The sequence below is a fragment of the Aythya marila genome (genome assembly GCF_965140915.1).
Source record: "Aythya marila genome assembly, chromosome: 5".
Taxonomy (NCBI): domain Eukaryota; kingdom Metazoa; phylum Chordata; class Aves; order Anseriformes; family Anatidae; genus Aythya; species Aythya marila.
Genome location: NC_139046.1, coordinates 49,387,834 through 49,406,482, shown reverse-complemented (window position 1 = coordinate 49,406,482; position 18,649 = coordinate 49,387,834).

Sequence of the window (18,649 nt, the reverse complement as noted above, 5' to 3'; positions counted from 1 at the left end):
GACACATTCTCTTCCATATGCATTATGGAAAGCTAATGCATTAACTTGGCAATAAAAACGCATGGCCTTCTGAAATGAAAGTATTGGATGAATGAATTCTGCTGGTTCTGCGAACAGTCTCAATGCATTGCTCACATGCCCTTGTTTTTTGCAAGGGTGAATAATAGAAATAGTCCCATGTTCAGCAGCTCATTTTGCAAGACTCACAAAGAGTAATAAACCAATGGTGAATTTATCATTTTACAGGCACCTCCCTATGTGGGAAACTATTGTTGGATTTTTATTTATTTATTTATTATTGCTTTCTTCCTTTTAAGATGGCATATGGGGTTCACTGTGCTAAAATGCCTTCATGTCTTTGCTATAAAAAAATGACAGATATCAGAAGCCCCTTTAAATATGACTGTCTGTGCTTCACAAGCTCTGCTTTCAGCCTGCAGAACGGTTTAAGATATTGCAGCAGCACTGTTCCAGGCTGTGATTAGGAAACTAGAAACCAGACACATTTACTGTCTAACGTTCACTGCATCTCATCTTTTCAGATTCACTGCTTCACTGCCTGTTGAGTTCATATGTTTCAACATGTGCCCTTGAGAGGCTTCGAAGGAATCAAAAACATTAACACACTGATGTGCAGCTTCTGAAAGGGTATTGACGGCCTTGTATGTACATCTCCATACAAAGTTCTACCTGACCTAAACAACTCACTTCACTCTCCAGATGACAGGATAAATGGATACTCAATAAAAGACCGAGCGTCTCATATTTGTCAGAGCTGTAATGCTCAAACTGGTATTAACAGCTAAGAAGCATGGCTGCGTGAGAATCACTCTTGCTAGCCAAGTCTCACCTGGTCTTACTGCAGTCCTCTTGTCCTAAAGTAATAGACCAGGGCAGGCTGTACCGAGAATTTCCCCTTTCCCATTTATTCACTTCAGGAGATTGGTCCCTATCTACAGCTCCACAAGACTGCAATTTCAGTGTTGCCTAAGTTACCAAGCCCTATCTTCTCTCATTTTTGCTAATACTGTGGCAGGTATAGGACACAGTAGAGTTATACCTCTCATAAAGCTTCTAACGGCTTCTGCAAGTGATAGGTTTCCTCTGTGGTGAAACTCCCAAGGCAGGCTTTGCATTCACACTGCAAACAACAAGCACAAGATGGAGACCCACCGGAGTTCACTTATATGAGCAAGGAGTACCAGGAACGGTGCTTTTGCAGCAACAATGAACCTCCAGGGAGATGTGACATACTTCATTAGTTTGTTCAAGGGGAGCCTTTCACCTTAACAGCATATTTGAGCTTTGCTCTGCCAATTAATAACTATCAATTGCTTTTCTTTTGTTTTCCTGATGTTGCTTCTCTCCAAGGATGAAGACACCACAACCTCTTAGGGAACCTGGGCCAGTGCTTGGTCACCCTCACAGTAAAATCCTTCCTGATGTTCAGATGCATCCTCCCATCTTTCCATATGTGCCCGTTACTTCTTGTGCTGGCACTAGACACCAAAGAGAAAAGCCTGTCTCCATCCTCCTTGCACCCTCCCTTCAGGTATTTATGTACATTGGTTATTAATCACAGTCACAACTAATTGCACATTTTTGGAGGCCATTCCCTAGGTTGCAAGGTTGTCTCCATCTTCAGCTTCTCCTGTCAAGCCAGGAACACAATGTCCCAGTCAAGCAGTCCTGAGAGCCCCTTACTTCATTTTGGGAAACCAAGCCTTGGCTTGCTTGATCAGCAGATTTGCTTCCTCTTGACATGTCAGCAGAACTTCCAGCTGACAGTATGAGAGAAATGGGAAAAAAAAAAAAAAAAAAAAAAAAAAAAAAAAAAAAAAGCAATAAAAACAGTGAATGTCATTCATAAAATTTCCTTTTTATGCAGATCCTACTTTATAGGATATTTCAATCCCTTCAAAATCAATCCCAGAACTATTCAAAATAATAATGCATTACGGTTCAATTTCTGGCTATAAATAAATAACATGAAACAAAACTTACAAGCTAAGTAGAAGGAGTACACACAGTGTTGGCACTCTGGATATGTTTGAACAGAAACAAAGGGCACTGAGTTATACAGTTCTCTCTCAAATATTAATTCTAAGGAAAATGAAGGGAATTCATCAAGTAATAAAATATTTACCCGAAGTGGTTTGCCCTTTTCTTAGCAGACAAAATAGAGATAATTGAAATAAAAGTTCATGAAACAAAGTTTTCTTCCAGCATTTTTCACTATCATTCCTCAAGAAACAGAAAGAAATGGAGGATAATTACACATCAGAATTCAAATGAGCTACAAGGCCAGGCTGGATGAGGCCTTGGCCAACCTGGTCTAGTGGTTGGCTTCCCTGCCCATGGCAGGGGGCTTGGAGTTAGATGATCTTTAAAGTCCCTTCCAACCCAAGCCATCCTATGATTCTACAAATTGTGGGATACTGTGCAGACTTACTGGGCAAAGATGCCATTGTGGATGCTGATCCAAGTTTATAATGAATGTGGATAGGCATAATGAGATCAAAATGTTACATATCAGAAAATTAACACAATGCATACAGCTGTATCATTTATTGGTCAATTAATCTAGGAAAAATCACAGTACATTTAGTGAATAGAAGATAAAGGAAACCAGCACTTTTGGTCATTGTTAACATCACCTCTACAGCTGACATCCATTTTCACAATGCACAAAAAGGAAATGGATACAAAAAACATATAACTGTATAACCAAAACCAGAAGCTGATCTTTTTTAAACTTACTGCTTAGAAATGCCTAATTGATCTTCAAATTGCACCTTGTAAGCTCTGTCTTATTTCATGCATGCAGATGCAGATACAGATGCTGATCTCACACTCACTTGGTTCATTTGTACTTCTCTGTAGCCACGCTATGACAGCAGCCTCTGACCAGGGTGGGCCTCTGTCCCCCAGGGAACTCATCTGGCACTGGGAGTCAAGGGAGAGCAAAAATCCCGTCCACTAGGGCTGGCTATGAAACCTTTATGTATCTGTAAGCCAGTAGAAAAAATGGAAACCATGCAAGCAAAATAGTGTGGGGACCTTTTAGCAATCTTGCCTGAGTGCTCTTGACCCTCCTCAAGAGGACCAAGTGGTTCCACTGCAGTGGCTGGGAGCGAGACAGGCTGTCCCTAGGGGGAAGAACCTTGTTCTGGGGGAGTTCTCGAGGCAAAACTCAACAAAAAGCACAGAAAGCACAATAATGCAGCATGATTAAATGTGAAAGGATTCAGAGTACCAAGTTTGTTTGACAAAATGGAATGAGGAACAGAATATCAATAGACATACATTAATAAAATATATCTTAAGGGTTTTCATTCATTAAATATATATGGCTTAATTCTCTTTATATATTTTTCTAGTATTAACCCCAGTGTGAGTCAGAAGTCAGTTCCCTGAATGGTCTTACATATCCTAAATATCCAGGTCTTATATATTCCTAAATAATCAGTGAAGAGTTTAAAACCAGTTAAGGATTTATTCCAAGGAGGACACAAAAAGAAATTAGATAAACAGGCTCTAGTTAAAGTTAAAAACTGTTTGTTTTTTAACAATTTTCTTTTGAGAACTATTATATCAGCCAGCATGGATATCATGAGGTTACTGTGTGGAAAAGAAATGAACCAGCAAATCTCTCCAGATTGCCAGATGCAAACAATACTGTTGTCAGTATAGTTTCTCCCTTGTGGAGTAAAAAGCACTTGAAAATTATGATTAGATAAAATCATAGCGATCATATGATCACAATAGCTATTGTACAAAAGGTAGGAGAGAACACATTGTTAAGAAAAAGCCAATTAATGATTTTTTTTCTAAACTGAGACAAAAGGTAGCCTTCAGAGCATATTTAAGAGGGATATGACCTCTCTTTTTCTCTAATATCTGCACAAACTTTTGAAGTACATTAGCTTAGTGGCAGCTGTGATTGTACATGGACTCCTTAATTCATGCATGAGTAAAAAAATTAGTACATGTCTTTCACTGGAGAGACTTCACCAAATCTTGGGCCCAGAAATGAGCTGCTTAGAAACTTCAAACCTACTGCTTGACACTAGCCAAGCTGACTTTTGGTCTTGTTCATCCACCCCAGGCAACTTCCATTCTGTACTATGCTGCTTCTACTCTATATATAACAGCTACTCTTCTGCTCCTAATATGGAAAATAGTTCCTATTGTTCACAATTCTGTTAATCACCAGTTAAAGTTGGGAGTTAAAATAGGAAACATTTCTATTCTTTAACGTTATTTTATTTGTTTGTTAACTCATATATATGAAAGGATAAAACTTGGTTTCTCTGAAACCTGGATAATCTCTGTATTAGTGAATAGTAAGATTTAATATTTACTTGCAAGTATTCAAGTTATCAGTGTCTTAATATTGTCACAGCCATTGTAAAAGTATTTTCCATAAGGGGTCGTTGAGAACATTATCTGTCAAGAGGGACTGTATCTGAATGGGTAAGTATAAGATTTCACTTTAAACAGCAATAATGGAAATAAAACTATAAGCAATGATAAAATACCATGGAAGGAAATCTTGATTTCTAGTGGACATCCTATGGTTACAGTTTTATGATTTCTGGTCCAAATTCCAAATGGAGAGAAGTCATTCAAACAAGATTATGTTATATTTGTCCTTGCCTCTAAAGTTAGGGTATGTTTTCAATATATTTGATTGATTTTAGATTAATATGTACTACAAAGACTTTCAGAACAAGGTATTATGCATTTCAGTGTAGCAGGCAGCATCTGCTCTATCTCACAGAATGGCAGCTACCTCTGCGGACTGCCAAGTCCCATAAATTTAATGGTGCAGTCTACAGAAAACAGGTTCCTAATGGTTATATATCTATAGACAGAGATTCATGGTACTAGAAAGGCCCATTCAATCATCTAGTTGGACTTTCTATATATTGAGGGGCTCTTAAATTTCACACTGTAGCCCACAATGCAGGAGTAAATACATAGCTAGTCATCTTTATCACCCATGGCAATTTGTAATGAGGTTCAGAAACCACACCAGCAGAGCCCGCAGGGTGCACAGGAGGGACTGCCACAGCCTCTAGGTCAGAAGAAGGACATCAACCAGAATAGATGCTTCTCTCTAAACCTGTTTCTTCAAGCTCATTTCCTTTCATATCTCCCCTGCATTCCCATAAAGACCTGGGTGTGCTGTGTCCACAGTATCTGAAAAGATACTGAAATACAGACTGGCTTCTTCTGTAGCCTAACAAGCCATAACATTTGAGGAAGGGAGGAAAATGGCGTGAGACTATATAGGAAGAGTAAGAAGGCAGGTCTGCATTTGATGATGTTTCTTTGAGGTTCTAATGGTCTTCATTAAGCCTAAGCTTACTGGCGTCTGTAAAGGTTGAAATTAGAGTGTACCATTCATAGGAACTAGTAAGGTAAGTAGTGTCAACACAGAAGACTTCAGGGAAAACACCTGACTTGAAGGTCAGGAGATTTACAGCATGAATTCTGATGTTATCACAAGAAATATTCTAGGTATAGAGAGAAAGCAAGAAACCTAGAGCCTTTTGAAGCAGACTTCAGTATGGACCACAGCTACATATTCAAAATTTTGCAGTTGTGGTTTTACGTATGTGCCTAAGGGTGTAAGCAGATCTTTCCCAAAGATCTCAGAATTCATTAGAAACATGCAGATTTGAAGACATGAATTGGCTTACTTTTCTACTAATCTGTGTTGCAGAAATGAAAGTTAGCAGAATGAGACATGGATATTTGCTTTAAAATGTTGCACAAGCATGCTTTGAAAGGTTATACCTTGATGTGTTGCATCCAGGAACAGAGTACGTTTTGCTAAAAACCTTCAGCACTTGGGTTTTGATGATCAGGCATAACTGGCCCACTCTAATTACATGACCATCCCTATCAGAGATGAGTATCTGTGTACTTGAACTCAGAGAAGAGCTATTAATTCATAGAGGTCCCTATATTAAATGCATATGCTATATAAAATATGCTGTCACCACAATGCTTTTTTCTTCCTGTGTTGCATTCATTTCCCTCTTTCATTAAGCTTGCTTTCCAGATAGTTGGTTAAGTTAATGTATTTGCACTTGGCTCATGCATTAATCTCTGCAAACTATATGACGTTTTACATACTGCACACCTTGTCATAAATTATTACTTACTTCATAATATGTATCACTCTATATTTCTAACCACTCTAAAAGGTAAAGAAATGCATCAGCTACTGGTGACTCACAACATAACGGTGACAGAAGGAAGCCATTCACAAATAGAGAAATAATGAAGATTTCTTTTCAATCTAATGGGCATTAGGGAAAATATTTTAAAGTTCAGCAAGTAGTTTGAATTTTAATATACAAGTTTACTAACACAACTCCTAGAGCTGGCCACGAATTCTAAGAAGGATAAGAAAATGTCACTGCGCTATGAGATAAGGAGTCATTTAATCTTCTCTGTCTTATTCCATCCTCCGTTCAATTCTCTTTTATTAACACAAGAACAACAGGTTTCTCTAGGTCTCGAAGTATTCTTATTTATTTCCCATTGCTGAAGTTTACTTCTGCAATGAAAAACCAACTAGCTGGGGGTTCGTGCAGTGCCTGTCATTCCTTGCAGCTGGTTGCTGCGATATGAAACAAAAAGAGGAGCTCTCAATATATGCAGTAAGGAAGATTAGATAGCCGTCCTCCGCTCCCCACACGGGAGGCCCAGCACACCACTCCCTAGTTACAAATTACCCTGGCGTCACTGATCGTCCCTCTGGGCTCTCATTGCTTGTCCTCCTTGGGAAGATAAATTTCCCAGTCCCACGCTGCGTTCCAGTAAAAAATAAATAAATCAACAAAAAGCCTTTTCCTATCAGTCTAATTTATTTGACAGCCTTTCATCATCAAGCATATGGAAAATTATATTTACCCTGATAGTCTTTTATCCGGACACACAGTGGTAAAAAGCTAAAGATGCAAGGTAAGATAGAAAGCCTTCGGGACACCAACAAAAGCCTGGTCTTCTTGTAATAGTTGCAATGAGATTTGAAATATTCCTAATGTCAAGGGCATGATGTTCAAGTGACTACCCACCTGTGCAGTTTCTTGTGCTTTGCACTGTCTGAAGGTTGCTTTGCTGTTCGCCATTTTGTAGAATTCCCACACAAAATGTTTCTGAATGAATTGAACTGCAGAGATCTGCGGATTCAGAGATGCTCAGGTGGTTTCAAAGCAAATTATAATTTCTTCTTAGGAGTGGGTGACTAAACTAACCACTGAATTAACTGCTCAGTGCTTTAATTGGTATTTTTTCTCAGTAATACTGACAAAAATGCACTCAAACCATCAGGTAGTAAAAGAATGGAATATGAGGCATCCTCCTCTGCAATTCCAGGTGCAAGTTTTGTGATCCAAAGTATAATTTCAAGTCTTTCTTTTCTTAACAACACAAGGATACATCCAGCTGTGAGGCTGCGTATTTAAACAGCTGTGGCATGGAATGAAGCTTAATACTTGAGCAATGAAGGGACAGTACAAAAAAAACAAGTATGATTCAGTCCTTTCTGAGGACAGAAGACTTACTGCAAACTTGGGGAACACTACTTATCTGCTCCGGCTTCCTTGATGAATTGTCTGTTCTGTATTTTCCTGCATTCTCTCTGATACATTGATCTGATACACTGCCTAGGTAGGGGATAAATTTGGCTCGCCCTTGCTTCTCACCAGTATTAATGCAGTGGCTTTTCATATGCTTGTTTTCCTGAAGGAATGGCTGTCCTCAGGAAAAAAGATCTATTTCCTCCTTTCCTTAGTTTGGCTGTGGAATAAAATTGAAACTTTGTTTTATTCTGTGGATTCTCCCACATACATTTTGTTTTATCTCAGAAGTCAATTACATCAGTTAATCATAAAGATTCTGGCAGCATTATGTGATGTATGTGTGGAGCAATATATAAATGTCAAACCTTGTTGCTGCAGGCTAGGAAGGAAATGTGCTTATGAATTATGTTTTAGGAACTGAAAAGGCCAGAGTATTTCTAGGCTGGAGTTTACTAGCAACTTAAGTGCCCTTATCCCTGAAAGTCAGGCAACACATAAGCTGAAATCAGAGTTGTGACATTTGCAATTATTTTCAAACAAATACACGCACCTTCAGGGATAACATTTAAAGAAAACAAAAACTTAGACAATAGCCTTTTCTCTCCCTCTGTCTTTCAAATGTTTGGAACAGCAAAAATCCTCTATTGCAAAGACACTGCCAAGCCATTAATAAACTAAATAAACAGATACACAATTTTATCATAAAATTGAAAGAGAATACATTATTTCCCTGTTATTGTCTGAGATGTTACTTGCCAAAGCAACCTGAATTTTAAAGGCCCAGGACAGAAGATCGGACTTGAAGCCAGGGTGTATTTATGTTGCACTGGCATGGTCAGTGTTCCCTTCCCACTCTTCTTACTTAAAGTCTGATGGTTTCCCAGGAGGTTGGTTATTGGCAAATCCCCACAGGAACGTCCTTTCCCTCTGTGTTACTGACTGCTATCTAATTCGTATTGCTCCTATTCTTGCGGGAAACCAATGCCTCCTGAGTGGTGTTCTGATCCTTTTCCGTACTGAAAGCACTTCCCAAACACTGTCACCAGTAAAGTTTATTAGCAGATGCATCCTTTTTGTGCCCCAGATATTAATGAAAGAAGAAATAGAATCATCATGCAGTGGGCAAGGAGTATGGCAAGGGGGAGATCAAAACCACACTGCAGCCCACAAACTAAATCCCAGTCTCGGTTTTCAGTAGCAACGTCAATGTTGTGCATGTGGGAAAATCATGTTAGCTAATGGAACTGAGGATCTTTAAAATAGTGGCTTCTGGGGAAGAAGAAATCCCCGAGTGATCTCAATAAAGGGAACCAGATGCAGTTCATCCCAGAGCTGCAAGAAATCCAATATATCGAATCGCAAGCTGAGTAGTAAGGATTTCTAATAAATTTTTGATTTGGAAAATATTGTATGTCTGGGAACATAAAGATAATACAGTTATGGAAAGGGGAAAAATTAATGCAGCCTACTGCTGGTCCACTTCTTTGACCTCAATAAAGCATTAGAACAGTTATTTGAAGTAAGGAAAAGTGGGGAGGAAACTGAGGTCAGGCGTTTTCTTTAATATGAACTGATTTTCAAGATGATAGATTAATATGACTGGACAAAACATCTGTCGCAGAACAGCATGGAAAATGTTGGAATATATTTTTAAGCATCTTGCTGGAGCTCTCTCCTACTGCTGCAGATGCCCAGAACACCCAAAGCAAGCAGCTTCCACTGTTATGTACTAAAGCATGAAATGGAAGTGACCCAAAGACAATGCAGCCTCAAATGGTGTTTGCTACAAAACAGATTGCCTGCTGATTGCAGGGCAGTAGAGAAGAATAAACAGAAAGGTAATCAGGACAGCAGAGCCATTCTGTCCACTGGCTATTTTCTACGCCTGTGTCACTTCAGATGAGGAGAAGCTGGTTTTAGCAGCGAAGCAGGAAGGGCAATTGCATTTCCTCCTTCCTATCTGAAGTACGATTGTTGCATTTTGTCCACACTTGCACAGGTGAATGGGGAATCTGTCCCTTTGCCTCTGCAAGAGCTTATATTACATCGGAAACCCACCCAATAAATCCTTTCTATGTACTTCATGAAAACGGGGTTGTTAATTCAGCACCTGTATGTGAACTTCACACATTTTCTGCGTGTTGTTCCCAAGGAAGAGAAAATATATGATGTACTATGGATTTTGTTTTCATCAAACCTTGACCACGTAAAATATTATCAGGACAGGAAAGTAAAGGTACATGAGCTGTGAACTAGCAATGAGTGTTAAACATTGTGATCGCTGTAACTTCCTAGCCCTCAGTCAGTCCTCTACAGCATCTGCCTTTACTATCTATAGCTGCTGTATTTCTCTCCAGTATCTTTCCCTTGCTGAAATACTTCTGGCTGCTCAGAGGAAATAAATCTGCACACCGAGAAGGCCTTTCTGGGCATCTTGGGGACTCAATGCCTCAGCTACGAAAATGACATTTGTACCGTCCTTTAAAAAAGATTAGCAGAAGGTGGTGAAGATCATCATGCTATTCATACAAGACACAAAAAGCATAATTTTTTATCTTAATCGATAATCGAGTGACCAATAAATGTTTCTTTTTTAGCACTTGAGACTAGAAAGCTAATATTTCACTCGTGCAAGGGGACATAACCAAAAGCCACCAGACCTTTTTTTTAAGAAGTGTAAGTGTTTTGAAATGAATCTTCTTGACACCCTTCTTTTTAAATTACGAATGTTTAGCTTAGCCATTTCTCTGCGCTACACAGAGATGATCATTTTTACAAAAGGGATTCATCATTTTCTTACTAATAGTGCTTAAGTTCATTTCTCATCAGTTCAGGCTCAGATTTAAAATAAAAACAGAAGGCAGCGGGACACCAAATTGCTTAGGCATGTCGGCTTGTGCACTTCTTTGCCTTCTGACTGCACACAGTGGGGCCAAGCACTCGAGAGGAAAACATCCCGGCTGTTACTCCTCAGCAGCGCAGCCTGTACTCCAAGTGGTGCAGAGGACCACACGAAGCACTACAGCCGCAGAGCAGTATTTATGGTGGTGCTGTGCAAGAGGGGACTTGGCAGAGCCTCAACAGGGAGAAATAAAAGCAAAACAGCACTGGCTGAAGGGCTGTGGGAGCTCTCGCTGTTTTTTCAGAGGCAGGGAAGACGGCAAGTTGGAAAGCATCACACCCAGCCGTGCAGAGAGGCTGCTGGCAGGGTGGGTGATAGGTTCAGAGATTGGCAAGCGTGTCAGTCTGGATATCTCCACTGTCAGCTGCATCCCTCAAGAGCAACACTTCTCGAGAACATTCATTGCCATGGCCACTTGTTCCTTTTCTAGTTAAAAATTACTGACAGTAGAAATAATGGTAATAACATGTAGGTTATGTTACTCACGTAAAAAGGAATTATATGGCTTTTGTGTTTCCTCCCTGAATACATTTTAAGGCTTTGGTCTTGGTTGTTATACTCAGTGAAAGGAAGAATCTACCTACATCCCAAACTCCTGCTTAGCAGCTGTAGGCAAGCTTCCATTCAGATTATTTTCTACTACAACTCAGTCTATACCTCCTGTGAATAAATAGAGAAGATGTGAAATTACAGGGCTCTTGATCTTCATCCTAGAAATGCATACTGAGAAAGGACTTAAGGCATTGGGGAAAATAAATAAATAAATAAAAAGGCTTAATCAATGTCACTGCTATTAACGTATCAATTACTTCAATACATTTTCAGTGTTTCTAGCCAGCTTTTATTTATAGCAGCCCTAGCAGTGACATGACCCAAATACTTGTTTAATTCCCAGTGTTTATTCTTGCTGGCCTGTGTGGGTATGTGTTGCTCACAGGACTCAGCCTATACCAACCAATTTGACACATGAGTCTAAGCAGTTGGTTTTGTGTGGTTTACTTGGAGTGCTTGCTCTCATGCTTTGGGGGTTGTTTAATTCGATTTATATTTGTAGCTGGTGGAATGGGGAGAAGGGAGCAATTACAGCACAGTGCTTTATTATTTGCTAGCCAAAGAAGCCAGCGTTTTCCTTCCTGCAGAGTAAGAAGGTATTTTAAGACCTTGCAGCTTTCCTGCTCCCCTGGGCCTCTCCCCTCGGCGAGTAAGGGAGCGCTGCAGCAGGGACCTTGGGGCACTGCTGCTGAATTGCTGCCCCTGTCACTGGGACCTAGACTCGAGTCCAGGTTCCTGGAGATAAGGACAACAGTGATTGATAACACGTCTGGGCCTAGGAGACTGAAAAATGGAAGGCAAAAAACTCATTAATTTTGTGTTTGTGAACTGGAAATCAGCTGAGCCATGACAGAAGCGCAGGAAGGGTTTGCCTACCAAGGCACGGAGCCTGACAGAGGTAGAAGGAAAAAAAAAAAGACAAGGAAGACCATGGCTTGGGAAGGGAACTAATGAGGTTGTAATAGCAACACCAAAAGCAGGACAAGAGCAAAAGATGAGAGCCCCAGAGACCCGAAGTCTGTTGCCTTTATAGTGCAAGTCCTCTCCTACTCAAACTTGCCCCTGAGGGCCCTCCTGTCAGACTGGAAGGAGAAGCAAGGCCACAGGTGAACAAACCTGCAGTTGCTTTATGGCCAAACCACAGCAACAGCGAGGGGCTTGGCAGTGCCAAGAGCCCTCCACAGCTGCTGACCCCAGAAACTCACCCTGAAGTGGGCCCCAAACTTGTCCCATTCAGCATTTCTGCAACACTTCTGCCATTTCTCTGTAGCCATTTAGGGAAGCTGATATTTAGGCTAGAGATCTTTTTGAAAGCGAGAGTTTGTGGTTAGCGTGTTTGAATAGCAAAGCTTTCTTTTGGGAGGGAGAAACCTCACCATTTCAGAGTAACACAGTTCCCAGTTTCTGTGCGTGTGACGGGTGGAGACTTTTATTACCCAAAGTGTTCCTCTCAGGCAGATACGGGTGATTTTATGGAATGAAACTAATTAGTCATATCTTTTTCCTATACCAGCTACATTATTGCTGCAAAATTTAAATTGCATCAGTGCTTAGGATGCATGAAAATAACACATGCAGTATAAAGAAAAACTATTTTTTTCCTATACCTTGCTCACTATTTTAATAGAAAACACAATCAGTACTACCATGTACAAGTATAATGTTCTCTGGGTAAAGCAGCACTTTGCTGGATCCAGCTATTTATTGCTTAGTAAATGAACGCTGGCTGGGTGAGGGCTGCACAACAGTCCTTCTGAAGCAGTGCAACATTGCCACCACGTGCTCTGTGCTGAGAATGGCTTTTGCAGTGTCAGTAGTTACTCTCTGTTCCCGTTATTTTAGAAAGAAAAAAAAAAAATAACTAAGAATTTTTTCCCTAAACAAATACTTATTTTGGACTTAGGTACTGGAAAAGAGTAGCCAGAGCATTTGGAGCTCTTGCATGATGCTCAGCAAGCCCCATACCAATTTTCAACACAGTTTCCCAAACCAATTCATGTATTTGCTCTCACCCCTTCAATCTTCCTTGTCCAGAGAAAAACACTTTTTAGTTACTGACCCTTTATTTTTTTTCTCTCCCTGTGTCAGCTTTCCCTTAAGCGCTGCCCACCACCCGTTGGTCTCATGGGACAGTCAGTCAGCTGGCAGCACTTGGGATTCTCTTACTGGTCTGTTGGGCTCAAAGGGCACAACTTGAGTTATGAATTAATGAGCCCAGGCCTAAGAGGAAATTTCAAGTACTGAAATAGATCTCTTTTTTTTTTTTTTTTTTTTTTTTCCTATGAATGTTGTATTTAATATTTTGCTGAAGCCAGGAGGCAGCACATTTCCTAGAGTAACCCAACGGAGATGACATTGCAGTTAGGGTGGGAACGGTTAGACATGCCTGATTGCCTTTACACTTCAATGAAGTTCTCAGTCTTTGACCTGCCCCTTCCATCTTTCAGAGGGGTTAACTGTGATGTTGATCCCAGCACTAGCAGCAGTCCTAAACTATCTGACTTTGCCTTGCAGCAAGCAGACAGTGTATATTCTTTCTCTTGATGAAGAGATTAAGCATTAAAAATAGAACCTAAAGGCAATCAAAATACAGTACTGTGAATGCATATTATATTTTTGCTATTTTAAACTCAGGGAACTAAGGAAGTACATAAATGCATGGCACGGTGATGAAAGAAATTTAAATAATGCAAAAGGAAAAATATTTTTTTGGCATAATTGCTATTGATGGGAAGTTAGAGAGCTACATCAGACCACTCATGCCACAAACACAAAGAGCAAATACATGTTTGTACCAACAGTGCGAAAAACAAATACATTTGCTTTCTCAAATACATCTACTGACTGCACTCAGTCACTCGGGCCTGAGCAGCACAGTCCAGGTCACTGAAGCTACAGCCAGTCCCAGAGGCAGCCAGCAGCCAGCGGGACCAGGGCAGGGGCAGGGGCAGCCCTTGCACCACATCGGCTCCCTGTCAGCCACCAGTGGAAGTGAAACCTGCCCTCAAGGAAGTGAATCTTTACTGAAGTAAATGGTGCTAATTGCATCTCTCTACCTGGTGCCAGGGAATGTCACGCAGCCGTTCAGGTTGCTGGCCTTGCCATGCTAGTCAATACGAAGCATCTTTACTGGTACACAAGTCTAACGAGTGCATCTGACCACGCTCCTTGCATACTGATGTTTGCCAGCCCAATTCTGTCACAATTCAAAATGTTAGCTATTAAATCTAAGATCTCTAATTAAATTAAATCTCTAAATAATGCAGAACCCACTAGCTCCGAACATACCAGTCCTGTGGTACAGCATTTGCAGCCGCGATTCATCACCTCTAAAATTCATTTCTAGCACATATTCGCCCTCACACTGCTGCAAGAAAACTTCCTCTCCCATCCTGAGTCTCTCCCAACCCAGAGTTACAAGTTTCCTTTTATAAACAGATCCCTCACCAGTCGGCTCTTCTCTGCGGAATCAGAAAGTACAGAGCACATACAATGAGAGTATTGCTCCTCACTTGCACAGTTTTTTATTTTTCATTACTTATGATCTTGGGATATTAGAAAAATGTGTGATCATATATTATCTGAGTTCAGACAGCTGTGAAAGAATTCATAAAAGAGATTCTCTGGTGGTGGTGGACTTTTTCCTTTATTATTCAGCTCTTGGATATTTGCTTCCACGGCTCACCAGGAAAGAGCTAGCAGCCCTCCATACAAAAAGCAGGCCAACAGGCAAGGTCCACCTCGATACAAGAACACATTATCTGTAAAGAAGAATGTGTTATATTTTTAACATTTGCATGAATAGTCTCATTTAAGAATCTTATTCTCAGTAAACACAACAAATGTAGTTGGTTTTGGCTAAGAGCTTGAGGAGAACATTGGTTTTAAGAAGCAGCTCATGCACTGTAGATGCTACTACAAATTTACTATCACTTGTCCATAACTGAACAACAGTTTGAGGATCATCTGTCAGTACATGACAAACAGAATCACATCCACTTCTCATTTCAGTCCAGGACCAACAGAAATCAGACCTGAAGCCTGAATATCCCCAAAGTAGGGGCTGTGTTAGGGCTCAGAGGTCTGGTTCAGTCCCCAGTGCGGGTACAGGCCCTGAAGTTTAGCTGAAGTTCCTCCAAAATTTTGGCCAGAGGAGACATTTCAGACTTTCCCCTGAAACTGCCTTTTTGTTTACTCCATTTAGGCTCTCTTATATACAAACAGCCCTAATAGCTTTTGTGTCACATGCTCTGCAATGAGCAGATAATTGCGTCAACCCAGCAAGAGCGTGACTCACTAAGTGAGCAATATCCATTTTCAACAGGGCAAAAATATCAGTGGAGGCCCACTTAATCGTTCCATGATACAATTTAGCACTGCTATAGCATGTATTAAATTAATTAAAAGGCTTTCCTTCCCGTCAAAGGTATAATCAAGGCAATTTGCTTCCAAACATAATCAAGGAACTATGCAAGAAAAGCTTAGCAATATGAGCTATTTTTTCATGTGGAAAGTTAATTGATTTTCTATCATTTTTCCCCTCTGGGATTGAAATGAAGCTTTGCAAAAGTTGTTGTTCTCTTATGTGTAATTGGTCCACTTGAACTTTTAGAGGTTACCTGAAACTAGGCCAACAAAGTACTTTTTTTCTCCCCTTCTTGTAAGAGATTGTATCAACCATCAAATAAAAGAAAAAAAAAAAAAAAGAGAGAGAGAGAGAACGAAAGAAAGACCTAGAGGCCCCAAAAAACTCTAAGGTGCTTTAAAACAATTAACATTTAAAACAAAGAAACTTTTCTGTGAGGTAGGAATCTGTTTCCTCTCTTACTGAATACATCAGCAAACCCCTTTCTGAATGTTAACACTGTGATGGTTTAAAGGAACACAGATTTTTGTTTTCTCAGTGCTTGGCACTAGAAATAAAATCCCATCTGGAAAAGAAAGGTTAGAGAAGGTGAACTGAAAAGCAAAATTGAACACTCAGTTAAACCAACAAGTGGTAAATGGCCAAGGCATTGATAGTCTGCTCTAGCCCTTCCTTTGGGGAGGACAGGGTGAGGCAGGGTTATGTGGAAGTGTGTTTTGGAAGGGAAAATACATTAAAAATACAGGTGGCTCCGGGGAGCCTCCTGGGAAGCTGCAGTTCATCTGAAGTGTCCCAGCGAATTGACAGTGTTTTACAGGAGCCCAATTACCATCAACTGCAGGGAGGGTCTCTGTGTTGTGTATGTTGATGCTGACAGAGCTGCATGGGGTGGGAGCATCAGGAGGAACTTACAGCGACCAGCACACAACTTTTTGGAGTTCATTGAACTGAGTTTTATTCCCAGTTATTTCAACTAGCAGCACCTCCCTGACTTGTGTAATAAAATACATCATTAAAATATGGGCTTAAGTCCACACAGCCATTCGAATGGACAAGTGGCCAACCAAAGGTGTTTCAATAGCCTCTGCAGCTCTCGGCAAGAAGAAGGTTCCCCCCTCCTGTTGAAAAACTGGCAAAGTCATAACCTGTCTTCTGTGTGTGATATGATATTGATTGCGGTGTAGTATGGCAGTCAAGACTAGTAGAGGGATGGAGAATAAACAGTAAAATAAAAGAATGCCCTGCAAATATTAACTTGATGGCATATTTGGATTAAGGAAAAAGTTTACCTTTACATATTCCAAATTAAGATCAAAAGAGATGTCATTTACTCAGGCAAAGAGTAATGCTGAGCCACAAAGTCATGAGACAGAGAGCTACATGCAGATACAGGTTTTCTCAGAATCCTAATGTGGTTCTGGTCCTACATTCCACTTCAAGCTCACCTCTAAAATAAGCTGCATATTTTTATTTTTTTTTTTGGTAAGAGCAGAAAAAAAGCCCTCTCTTCTATCTTACTGTACAGTTTTAATGCAACTATGCTGTTCAGAAAAACAGAGTATTTAAATAATACATCATTTCTCATTTGTGCAAATGCTGGCTGTGATGCCTCATAAATGGATCGTCCAGCCTGTGTACAAATCAAGAGCTTGTAGAGATGTTCTGGAACTGAAACAGTCAGACCAAACCTGCACCATTGCACTGAATCAGACTTTTTTCCATTACAAGAATTGAAATCCTGAGATGACAACAGTCTTAACAAGTAAAATTTTTCAGACTTTAACCATTCATTTTCATGTATATTGTTCTGATGGGGAAAATATTAATCAAATCCAACTCCAGCTGATGCAGTATTTTGCTACTATAATATGCTCCCATATTTTTTTCCGACTATTTTTAATTGCCCTTAGCAAATCAGCTCCACTAACTTCAGAGCTACTTGCAAAGTTTGGCAGATAACAATTTCAGCAAACTGTTTTCCCTAAACTTAACATTGCTAAATTTTACTTCATTCTTAATTTCATCACTTCTGTTCAGAGCACTCCAAGTTATTTTTTTCCGGTATCATCTTTGAAGGATGACTTTGATCTGCTGGTTCTGGGGCAGCAAGTGAAAAGTATTAAAAAGAATACATATTTCAAAAATGAAATTTTGAGAATTATAGCCTTACAACCAGTACCAGAAAAACACTTATTTGAACATTTGTGATCAGGGCCTAATCCTGTCATTTGGAAAATACCTTCAGCTGCAAGCACCAAAATGTAGCCCACAATGAATACTATTACCCGTGGAACAGTAACCATTTGAATTTGGATTGCTGGTTTGCCAGCACATTCATAAATCCTGGGGTTTGGGATGTAGGAAGGTGTATTCTTTTGACAATCAGGATTCTCATGCCAATATTGCAAAAGAATGAAAAGCAAGGCATGAAATGTCACATTCACGGCCCAGGTGGTATTTGGCTGTTCAGCCAACCTCTCTTCCCATTATCTTCTTTCTTCCTGATCTCAGCAGAAAGATATCCACCAGGCTGTTATTTTTTGTACAGTTTATGTTATTAATGTTTATAAGTGGAAAATAAATCCGTGGAACTCAAGAAGAGTTTCACAACCCAAAACAAAGAGCCTTAAACAGATCACAGTTTTGTTGTAGGAAAAGCTATTCAGCTAGTGCTAGCTGTCAGTATTTTTGACAGTCTGGATTCTGAAATATGTTACTTAGCAGAATCCTTGGTGGGCAGAGGAACCGGCATGTAAGCAGCTGACTTAAACAAAGGCAATTGGGAATTAAATTTTCATTCAGTAAGCCAGCTGACCATTATTTGTATTTTCCCAATCGTTTGTTTTTTGAAAGCTTTGCAAATGCTAAGCTTGTGCATGAAATGTTAACGGTGCTTTGATGTTTCCTGGCCCAGGCACCAGCCTTCCATCTTTTTTACTGTAAAATTTTATCCAGCAGGAAAGTAGCTCATTGGATTAATGCAGTGTCTTGTCAAGTGTAGGGAAGCCAGCTGTAAATCTCACGTAGGAAAAACAAAAACAAAAATAAGGAAAAGAGGAGAAAAAAAATGCATTTCAACATTTCACCCTCAAAGAGCAAGTGTACAATATTCAGCGAATCTAACTGGCAGAGTCAACACTTCCAAGTAATCGGCAGAATTTGTCCTCTAGCTAAGTTATTCTGAGGAGCATAAGCAACATAATAAATGACACTTCTTTCTAAGAATTA